The sequence below is a fragment of the Gambusia affinis genome, linkage group LG05 (genome assembly GCF_019740435.1).
Source record: "Gambusia affinis linkage group LG05, SWU_Gaff_1.0, whole genome shotgun sequence".
Taxonomy (NCBI): Eukaryota; Metazoa; Chordata; class Actinopteri; order Cyprinodontiformes; family Poeciliidae; genus Gambusia; species Gambusia affinis.
The window spans coordinates 22,860,070-22,872,090 of NC_057872.1; the positions used below are offsets into that span (position 1 = coordinate 22,860,070).

Sequence of the window (12,021 nt, forward strand, 5' to 3'; positions counted from 1 at the left end):
TCAAAAGAAGCTTCTATATCTTGCTGAAAAGTTATTTGTAAGGTAGTTTTATCTTATTTCAAGCGTACTAAGATATTTGTACTATAAACTAGACCAAATTACTTTTTGTGTAATTTTGTATACGATTTTGTGTTTTTGCATTGAAGGCTAATAAAGCCAGAGTTACATTGAAGTGGCTGTTTCTCAAAATATGTGGACTATTATTAATGTTAAATTTGAGTTTGCGTCCTGATTTATGAGGGGATAAGACTCAGAATGAGAAGCTGCTGCGGTTTACAAACATCACCAGCATAAATCATTTAGCAGAACTGTTGATACAATCCTTTCTGTTCTGACCTTTGTGCAGCCATTTGCACAAACAACATTGCTTCATCAGAATGGGCAGTAAGCACAAACAAACTTGCATAATACCAGGAGCAAATAAAGCCTTATGAATAATAGTCTTCCGCTAAACCAGCAGAGTCCCAAGCATATTAAATCAAACCAAACAAAGAAGACAGTTTATATTGCCTCTGCCATAAAATTCATTTATATTTTAAAACTCGCCAACAGATACAAGCTTATTCAGTTGTTAATCATATTGCGGGAAGCTTTATGAAGGATAAGACTACAGCAGAGACGCGCCGTATTCTGCCAGGGGTGCTTTGCAGTGTAAATTTCAGAGAATTTTGTAGTTTTCTTCCTATTGTTTTCCATTACTGTGTTTGTATTGCTTTCACTGCATATGCAAACCAAATCAGCTCCAATAACAAAGTTTGGCAGATTTAAACCATGTCCTGCAGCTCCTGCACGCTGATCTCATTGTGTCAGTTGCAGTGGCAAATCCTATAGGAACACAGTTCCTATAGGATTTTGTTGTGACTTAGCGAGATGTTGCACCGCTGCGTCCCCTCCGCACCTTGTGAGTCATCGTCTGGAGACCCAGATTCGAGGCGGCGCTGTGTGACACTGTCTTCGCTTTCTGCTGTGAGTCAGACGGTCACCCACCTGAAACCCACCCTGATCTAGAAACCGTATCAATTATAAAAGAACATTTTTAGATTCAATGAAGAGCTGTGTCTTTGAAAAGTTTGTTCTGTTTTCTCAGCTTGCTGATTAGCTGAAACCAACACAAGATAAAACTTTTCCACACAGAAACAGTATTTTCTGAGTATTTTTATGATCTGCTTATATCAGAACCGTTTCATATTTGTTCTTTTTTTTATCTTTGTTGTTCTTCATTACTGGTTAGTTAATATATTGTTTAGGGCTAACTTAGCCATTACTACCGTAATCTTAAAAATGTACATTTTATGAAATTACATTCATAAAATGTCCAAATCTTTAGAGTAGAGTATAATAAATTCAAATGTATTAATAAATTGCATTTTGAATTAAATTAACTGAAATTAGCAACCCCTTGCAGCCAGAAAATATTATATTTTATACAGCTCTGGGAAAAATTGAGACCACTTAAATGATCAGTTTCTCAGATTTAACTTTTTATAGCAAAATGTTTGAGTAAAATGAACGTTGTTCTCAGCAAAAATGTAATATTTATTTGCAGAAAATGAGAAATAACAAATAACAAAAATGATGCCGCGGTTTCAGATCTCAAATAATGCAAAGAAAACAAGTTCTGATTAATCAGAAACAACAATACTGATGTTTTAACTTAAGGAGAGTTCAGAAATCAATATTTGGTGGAATAATCAGGAGGTTTTTAGTGAGGTTCAGTGCCGTGGACTCTTCTTTTTTTTTTTTTCCAGAGCGGTTTAAATTTGCATTTAAGATGAAAACCTTCTTTATCTATAAATATGTTCTACCCAGAATTTTTCAAGTAGCAATTCTAGCATCACCCAGTTCAAATTCTGTAAAAAGAAAAACTCATATTAAGAACCTTTGGTTGTAACAGATTATTAAAAGTATTTTTAGCTGCAGATGCATGCTTTGCTGCAAATGATCAAGCATTTATTAAAGGAATGCTATGTTGTAACATTTAGACAAAACAGCTTTTTTAGTATTCAAAAAAGTAATTTCTTCATTTACTTATTTGCAATTTTTAACATATTTCCAATATTGTTTAAAAAATGTTGGTGGTTAAATAAAAAAAATCTGCAAAATGTGTCAAAATAATGTTTAGGGTAATTGATTACTGTAATGATCCTTAGTTGTAGCCTTAATATTGTTAGACTTTTACATAAATGATAGGATAGTATTACAAATACTGACAGGGAATAATTTACCATAACATAAAGAGGATTAAACATATTTATTTCTATTAAACTGTAAAGCAGCAAAAGCCAGTGGAAAGTTTTCCATTTCATCCCATTCAAACCAAAGTATTTTCTGTGTTAAACCAACACAAAACGGTACATAAGTGTAACATCACAAATCAGCAGGCACTGCCCCTCACCTAGTGACCCCAGTGAAGCCCAGTCCGTTACCTAGCAACCCCAGCGGAACTCTCCTCGTCACCTAGCAACCCCAGCGAAACTCCAGCACGTTTGGCTTTACCTCTGTGCACTGTATAATTTCTGATGTTAAAGACAAGTGTTTTGTTGTTGCTTTATCATTCAGAAACCAGGTGCTGCATTCTTGTTAGTTTTCTTTTTCTTCTTTGAAAAAGATGTATGCTTGTATAATTGCACATTGATATTCATCACCTTTGATATTTCGTTAAAAGAGCAAGAAGAAAACCATTGAAAACCATAGGACGTCCAGCAGCCATTACTTTCATCAGGACATTTCAGCCTGCAGATAGTGCCATTTGTCCTTTAAAAGCAAGATGTATCATCTTATTTTCAACCTGGTGATTATGGGCAGTTTACCTTGAAATGGTGTTTGGTCTGCTGTGAGATTACTGTGATGACTTTTCTCCTCCGTCTCCATCACGCTGTAATCATAAACGCTGCTGAGTTCAGCAGTTGTACTTGACATGGCGCCGGCAGCTAAATGTGACACAACAGAGTGAAAGACCTGTATCGCTAACGAAATGTTCTCAGTGACCTGAATTGGCACGACAAGTTTATGTGGAGACATTTTTGTTTTTCTTCCCACACGTGGAGAATAAAGCAGAGCCACTTATGCTCTATTTTAATGAATACATTTAACTTTAAACACTAAATCACTGCTTGTAACTTTGGAAATTAACTTGTGTTGGGATTTAAAGTGCCATATAGTTTTTTTCTAATGTCAGTAATTACTGTCTGGATAAAAACTGAGACAGATTTTAGAAATAACATATTTTATTTGGACTTTTTTGTTTGTTTTATAGATACAGTTTAATTTAAATGATCAAATAAATTAAAATCCTGCATGTTTAAATGGAAACTGTATAAATGTATTTTAGGTTTTTAGACCCATGGTCAAAATTAAGTATTCAACTTTAAACTTTTATATACAGTTATTTTTAAAAATGTTTGATTTATATTATTATATTATAGCATCGAGGGGATATTTGAAGTATTGTCCTTTTCAAATAACACTTTTATTTAAAGTCCTACTACTGTTACTGTGGTGACCTTGGATCACCAAGATTGAAAATAAATATGGAAATATATGAAGGGCTTTCTTAAACATTACAATGCCATCCAATGTAAAGAATGTGGAATATACTGATATTTTCTTTTTGTACATGTAATAATTTGATTAACCATGAGGTTTTTCTTATCATCTTACCACAGAAATGTAAATAGGAAACTGTGACAAAAGTTCAGGTGTAAATGTATGTAGCCTAATGCAATTGAGAAACATCCTATGTTTATATATCATAAAAATTTTATAAATAATTTCACTAAACAATTTAACACCATATTGAAGAACTAAGCATAAGTATTGTTACAAGTAGAAACTAAAAACATGGAACATATGCTACATTTGTTTTTACAGATCTTAAGCATTTAAACTGAATATGTATTGTTGTTTTTGCAGAGTAAATATCTTTATTTACTGTATTTTTAATTTTGGCATTCTGTTCCTCCATACACCTACAGTAATATTAATAAAAGTATGCAGAATAGTTGCTGCTGCTCTGTTGTCTTATGCAATATTTTCAGTCTGTAATAGTGTTGTTTTCACATTTCAGCACATTTCAAATATAATCATAACCAGGATACATTTACAAACAATAATTTTACTTTTATTTAAATCCTATTTTCATTATGACTAAAACAAGAAAAGGAAAATCAAGGGTTTTCCATCTGATTATTGTTCCCTTTGCCCCCAAGTTATGTTGATGTAAAATATAAAACTTTATTTTCACTTTGCCTGCTCTTGATGAATTTTCTTTCCTGCAGTAAAAATTCTCATTCAGTCAACCAAAACTTAAAAATACCTCAAGTTGCTTAAAGCAAATTGCACCCTTTTGGACATGAGAACTACCTCATTGGAAATAAACAAATACAGAGACCCATTGCAAACAAGTTGCACGTTCTGGTCAGGATAATTTATTTTGTTTTACGAATGTAAAGCAGAATTGCACTGGGAATGTTTAAGTTTATTAAAAAAATTCCTACATCCCTTCTGAGAGGTAGAAACAAATGACCTCATTGCTGCAGGAATGCTGATAGATTATTCTGCCCTGTTCTTAATTATTAGGAAAGGAACCACAAATTCCTGATAAGCAAATTACTGGGAAGGAAAAAACCTAAGGAAGCACTTTTGAATAATTCATCATAACCTCTGCAAATTAAGGTCTAATGATGAATTAAATAACAGTAACTTGCAACAGCAGAAAAATGGAACAATAACACTTGAAGGATACATGAGGGAAAATGTTTTTCTGCAGTAAATTAAAAGAACGACATTAAAGGGATGGTTAATATTTTACCCAGCTCTTGCTTACAGTAGAGGTGTAGAAGTAATGGAAGGAAGCAAAGTGCACCATAAATGATCTAATGTGCACCTATGCAGCCCTATTTTTACAGAATGCTCAATAAGATTAGAATATTATCATTTTACCATCATGTCAGAACGTTCATACTGACGTTTTTCAATGGAGCTGGTTTGTTGCCCTTTTTGGAAATTTAAATTCAAATCTGGTTGAGATATTACATTGAATTCAACTTCAGTTCAGTTTATCTTGCATTAACTCACAACAAATGTAACCAAGGCATCATGGCAGACAAATGGCTACATCAACAACAACAAAACCTTTGTGAGAAATAAAAATGGCGGAAAATTTGTTAGCTGAAAGTCTATGACGTTCCACAACAAATATTGTGGCGGAATGGTTCACAAAATGCAACGATGTATGGAGAAGACTAAACAGATTGAAAAAATATCACTATACAGATATTAGGAGACACTAAATGCAGCTATGAATCACCCTAGAGACTCGCAGACCACAACAAATATATTTAAGGGGTAAAAAAGTAGATTTTGAATGAAATGTCTCATTAACCTTGCAGTAATGCCTCCTATTCATAGTTCCCACAAGTCTGAACCAGAAGTGATCCGCGCCATCTTAGTAGTGGACCCATGGCTTTGAGACCAACAAAAAGAAAACATGACCAATATCAACACATGAACAAAATGGCTTCTGTCGGGATCGACTTGTATGAGACAGAGAAGAAAAACATGTCAGACGATGTGGACAAGCAGCCTCCAATCTTAAACTACAACACAGATAACTACCTAGTAAACACAAGGAGTGCTACACCATGGAGGAGCTTCATAGCCTGAAATCTATGGACGCATACAATCAACATTTAAACGGATTTATAAAGGACGTATAATCTCTTCATGTAAATAACAAGGTTCTGATGACTGGAAGAGTAAATACATGTAGCATACACATATAGGCTACATGTCCATCTTAGCTAGCAGCTACTACAGTACTACACTAAATATCACTAATATTTATCTTAGTATTACACAGTACGATCGTGTACTAGTTGTACTTATGTTGTTTAGAAATTAGGAATGAGGTGAGAGCGAGTTCTAACTTTGTGATTTGTTTATTGTTGTCATAGCAATTCCATAGCAACTGCTTGCCAAGATGGCTGTCAGTTGCAAAGTTTATGGAAGTGTGACGTCACATGTATTAAGAAAGCATGTGGGAAAACTGGACACTGTATTCTGCATTATTAATGATAAGCAATAGGGGTTTAACGGTTTCATACCAAAAATATCCGATACATGCCTGCCTGTATTGGATATACAAAATAATAGTAATAATAATCTCATGATAAACAATTAATATTTGAAAGTTTTCCCTTTAATTCTGTCCAGGAGGGAAGTCAGTCACAGAAAACAAAACAAAGAAAAAAAACCTATTGGGATTCTGTGTCAAAATGATGAAAAGGATGTTGAACTTTAATGTTTTTTATTTTTTAGCCATCAAAAAGCTTTATTCTGTTAGATCAGGGCTATTGACTGCAACAAATAATTTATCACACTGCACATGAACTGAACAACTGAGGAAAACAAAATGTTGCCAAACCAATTTTTCATCTGACAAATGGTGCACAGTTTTTGTTTTTGTGTTTTGCTGCAGAAAAATGTGGAATCTATGCAAGAGAAGGTGAATTATGCTGCAGACTGCACAAATATTTTACAGCGCAACACAGAATCATGCTAAAATCTTACTTCCTGCATAGCCTGACCCACTTTTATATATTCTTTTGATGACGAAAAGTTCTAATATTCTCAAATACCTTTTATAGATTTATATTACACTCTGGGTTTCATCCACTATCATAATAAAGTGTTGCTATAGTCTCAAAACTAATTAAAAAGCTGCCATTTACCTGTAAAGGGCAGATATATCTCAGCAGCAGGTTAAGCAGTAGAAACTGGATTAAATATGATTCATATTTCATTTTAGCCTGGCTATAATATTACAGCACACGGCTGTTTGAAAATGTAAAACTAAAGTATAATATTAAAGAGTGTAGAAAGCCTGTTTCTGAGACTGCAAACATTTTTTTTTTGTTTATTTGTTTTTTGGCAGATATTCAACATGGAAAAGCCCATAGATGTCTATAAATATGCATGGAGGCGATTGTGACGCAAGGGTGAGCAGCACAAAAAAACACACATTGTCAGCAGATTGAGCAGCCACAATACCATATATATACTGAGGATGTGTAGGAATTTATTAAATCACATTCTCTCAATTATCAGATAGTTCACTGTCATAAGATGTGGAAAGCGTGTAAATCACACTTGAGGTAATTTTAGAGCATCTAAAAAATAAATCTGAAGCAAACAGGAGAAACTGGAAAAGCTTCAGACAACCCAGAGTATTATGAGTAATGTGATTTTAAAAAGGAAGGGAGTCACTGAGATTCTCATTATACATCACAGTTTTAATCCCTTATTAATGTAGTTTATTTCTTTCTTTCTTTCTTTTTTATTGAAGAAAAACAAGCCATGGTGTATAAGTGACGTATTACCAACAAGCAACTCTGAAAACAAATTTAGTGTCTATTATGCGCAATGGATCTTTACCCTGTCATAGTGAAATGTATTCTTCAGCCCAGTTGGGTTTCAGAGCAGCATTTCTGATTATTCTTGCTCTTGAAATAAGTATTTTGTAAATTGGAATATTACTAACTATTTGCTAAAATTTAGGAAAATTCTGGTATAATTTCCTTCTTTAAAGTTAATTGCAAACTAAATATAATATGATTTAAAATTACTACTAGGTCCATGGTGTGCTCCAAATCCAATTTCCTGCTGAATTCTGAGATGAAATCAAACCCAATTATTTCCAAACTGCTTCCACTGGTGAGAAGAGCAGACTTATCCTGAACTATAGCAGTTTACGTTATTTCATTTAACTGGAAAAAAATTTACATTGGACTCCCAGTAACCGCCTGCAAACTGCTGAAATTTGTGAATATTTGAGAGCCCATCTAGAAATGCTTTTACCTGCTCGTTTGGATAATTTAAACACCAAAAGTACCTTAATGTGGATTAATATGTGGAAACAACACCAACACAGATATTAACATTCAGCCAATCAGTGGTGAAGAAAATGATTGGCACTCCTGGATTGGCTGCTTTGCAAATGTCAGCCAGTAAGTAGATATTTCAGGTGCATTATCTTTTAAATAGTTCAGGTATTCTCTACAAAACAAAATCGATGAGTAGGCAAATTTTTCATGAATGTTTTGGAGTTTTGTACCACAGAAAAATCTGCAATTAAAGAACTGCGAAGAGGCGGCTATCCACTGCTGTAAGATTTCTATAAAAACCCATTTGAGGTCACTTTGGTTAAGATTTAAATGACCCTGAACAATCAAAACTATGTAATTACATCCAACCTTATGGTTACTACATAGTGTCTAAGTTGTATGTATGTCTACTTAAGGAGCACATTTCCATGTTTAACATTCTCTGTAAGAATCCTGCAGCATCAGGTGAAAGCATATTCAAGAACCAACCATTGTCGGTCTTCTGGCTTCTGTTCAAGCACTGGGCAAGGACACAAGTTTCACTTGTTATTCTAAATTGCTTACATCTATGAGATTGATTTCTGCGTCCTGCTTTCAGTCCTGCTGTAAATTAGCGGGTTAAGAAGAAAGCGTCCACTCACAACCTCTACTGCTATTTGTTGTGCCAGCTACAATATGCACTGTTCTAATTATCGGTCCAGTGCTTCTTCCTGTAGTCTTAAAACTAAATGGCCCCAGTCTACTCGTTAGTTTCTTCTCTCTGTTAACCTTGTGAAAACTGTACTGAGCACAAACACAGGCTGGATTTCATGGCTAGATATTGTTGCACATTGTAGTTAAACTGTGGCATTTTGTTAACGTGCCTCAGTATCTAAGTTATGGTTTTCAGCCGGCATTGATAGATGGGAAAGTTCTTAGATCATTTAGAGGAAGACCTTGCTTGAAGCAGACATTTATTTAAAGTAACACCTGTCCTTTGCTGCTCATTGATGTGAAATGTTAACTGATGCAACACGAATGATGACCGCCTGTCTGGTTTCACTATGTAATGACTTTGTTGAACCGGTTTTAGTGCCCACTACAGACAGTAATTGCTCTTTTCAGGACTTCGCTGATTGCACATTTGCAAACTGAGAGATGCTCTCTTCGTAATCTGATCAGTTGCAAATCTGATTTGCAGAGCGGTTTGTCATCAGCTGATAAATTTCTTTGCCAGTATTTTGGTGGCAGCTGATTATAAGTTTGCACCCTGCCGGCTCCACACACACGTCTCTCCCATCTGATGCTCCATCTGTCCAACTGCAGTTTGCTGCTCACAGCTGACATTTCATAGCAAAAAAAGGAGACATCTAAACAGTAAATCATCGGCTGGCACTTCCTGCACTATTGTTAAGCTGTCGAGATTTTCTGAGTGACAAACACATGAGTGACCTTTCTGCTGCGGCCTTTGTGGCAGTGCAGAATTAATCAGGATTTTGATTCTTTAGCTGAGAGGAAGAGATTTGGTTATGACGGCTTGCTATGTGCTCATGTAACGTCTATAGAAAAGAAAGTTTTGCATACTCTGGAACCTTCGCAATATGCCATTTAGGTCCATGAGATAAGATCAGAAGAAAAGTATTTCAAGGGTGAATTCTTTACAGAGGTTAGTGTTTGCAGCCGGACATTTTGTGCATTCACACCACTTTGGGGGGCAAAAATACTTTTTTTTTAACTTGCCTGTAGAACAATCATGTTAACAAAATGAAACATGGAGATATAAGTATTAGAGTGTGCCACAGTAAAGGGAAAATAACAAATAACATTTCAAAACCAATCATATTCAACTTTTTTCAGGCTCTCTGTGTCTGTAATGCTATCCAGTGCTTCTCAGTTCACTGGAATCGAAGCAGTGTTTTAGATGTGCCTCTACTCCAGAACAGCTGATTAAATTGATTGCATGACCGTCAAGCCTGTTACTCACCCACAGATTCAATCCAGGTGTGTGGCAGCAGGGAAACACCTAAAACATGCAGGGCGTGGGGGCATGAGGACAGGAGTTGAGAAACACTGCGCTATACACAGACCTGTTGCTATAGCAACCAACTGACAACAGCTCCACTATATGTGTCAGTCAACACCAAAAAACATGCAAACACTTTCCACACAAATAACAGAACATTCACTGTGTTGTTTTCTTTCAGGCTTGATTATTGTTTTGTGATTTTGTGATTATTAGGAAGAGACCATCGGATCACAGTATTAGATAAGCTAATTTAAACACCTGCTCTCCTGAGGATCTATCAGTTAGTGCGGATTAAGACAGAGAAAATTCCAGAGGTTGACACATCTACATGTTAAGGTTGTCATAGTCAAGCTAGCATTACTGACCTACTTCCCCCTCCCTCACTATTTTGTTTTTAATTAAAACCTTTTCCTGAAATATGATACCCTTGGACTTTGTTGTCTAGTTGTCATAATGTTGACAATTAGTAGCTAACATTTTCTTTTAAAGAGCAAGTGTTCATTGCCGATTTAGGTTGTTATGTTGACAACTTAACAGCTAAAACCAATAATAGCTCAAAACTTTGTCAATATTCTGCTGATGTAGAAAAAAAACACAGTTTTGCAATTGTGTATTTAAACAATAAAAGCCAGTAAAATCACATGTGAATAAGTTTGTTCACATGATAAGTCATCAAAAATCATGCAATGTCATGATCCTCCAACTATTCCCTGTTGTTCTTTGTGCTTTGCAACAGTGGCCACGTCCGGTTGTTGATCATGTGACTTGTGTGATGTGAAATACGTGTTTCCGTTGCACTTTTGCAAAATAAACCAGTTTTGATACGACCAAAATAAAAACACATCGTTGCTCAAAAAACATTTATTGGAAAACAAGAGTTTAGATGCACCAGGATGTTGGGAATTTAGATGTAATTTCTGACATTTTCTTGAAAATAAATATACAAAAGTTACACAAAAGTTAAGCTAGATAAAGCCTACCCCTTTGGAAATTCATCAGAAAATGCTGTTTATACAGAATTACATCAATGAGTGCTTGTAGCCAAGTTTTTCAGTTTTATTGAGCCATTCCAATGCAGTTGTTTAACAGCCAAGTCTTTAATGTATCTGCCACTAACTAGATTTCTCCATCGCTACAGCTGCCACATCCAAATAGAGTTGAGTTAAAAGAAGCTCTGATGAGCTCAGCGTGCCGAAGTTAGAGCGAAGGAGCTCAGCGTCCTCACACAGCCTCGTCTCACTGCCGGAGACTGAAGAACATTAACTCAGACAAATGATTCTACCTGCTCACCGCCTCCACACATCCTGTGGGTTGTTGTAATTTCTATTGTTAATCCATGTATTACACTGACGGGTACGCCAACACTGACTGTTAAATTCTCAACAAAGTGCATAATACAGCACAATATGTAATTAAATTACCTTTCAGAAGTTGTAAAAGTACAAAGAACTGCTACAGGAAGGATGGAAAAAACAGCCAATCCAAAATGCAGTTTTCAGGACAAATAGTTTGTTAGAGTACGTGTTCAAGAAGCGTTAAAAGGAACGTATGATGCAAAATTCACATTTTGTACATCCATTTGGGTTTCTGCTCCTTCAAAAAACAGCCTAAGCACTTAAAAAAAAAAAAAAACTCTCTCGGCGGTTATTGGCAATAAATTAATGTTTTTTTGTTGTTTGGAAAATGACCCATTTCAAAATCCTCCAGAATGTATCGTCGCAAAAATAAACTGATGGTGTAATACTGGTGTAATAAATGTTGTTTTTGTTACACATTTGATTTGTGTGGCTTTGTGTATTTGGTTATGCAGAAGAAGAACCTATTTGTCTTGTTCACTTATATTAGATAATTTATTTATTTCATTTCATTATTTAATTAATTGTAACTGGTTGCTTCATTACATGTCATTTTTACTGAACATGTGCAACTGGGTAAAAAATGTCGTGTGTGATAGCTGTCATTTAATTCATGTGGATTTGACATAAAACTCAAAGTAGGATTTAATGTATCAATACTCATGGTTGAAAAATCGATACTTTCTGATAAGAAATAATATCAATAAATATCGTAGAATTGACTAAATTACCCAGCCCTACACCTGGTGTGGTCTTCAATCATCTCAAGCTAGTCTAC

The 12,021-nt window shown here is 35.1% G+C and overlaps 1 protein-coding gene across 1 annotated transcript in view; it reads left to right on the forward strand.

Moving 5' to 3' along the window:
• LOC122831126 (thrombospondin type-1 domain-containing protein 7A) overlaps positions 1–12,021 on the forward strand; it is a 229,094-nt gene that overhangs the window by 14,773 nt on the left and 202,300 nt on the right. Inside the window, exon 3 of the mRNA XM_044117078.1 lies at positions 6,935–6,998. The gene's annotated coding sequence lies outside the window, so the exon portion shown is untranslated. The remainder of the gene's footprint in view (positions 1–6,934; positions 6,999–12,021) is intronic.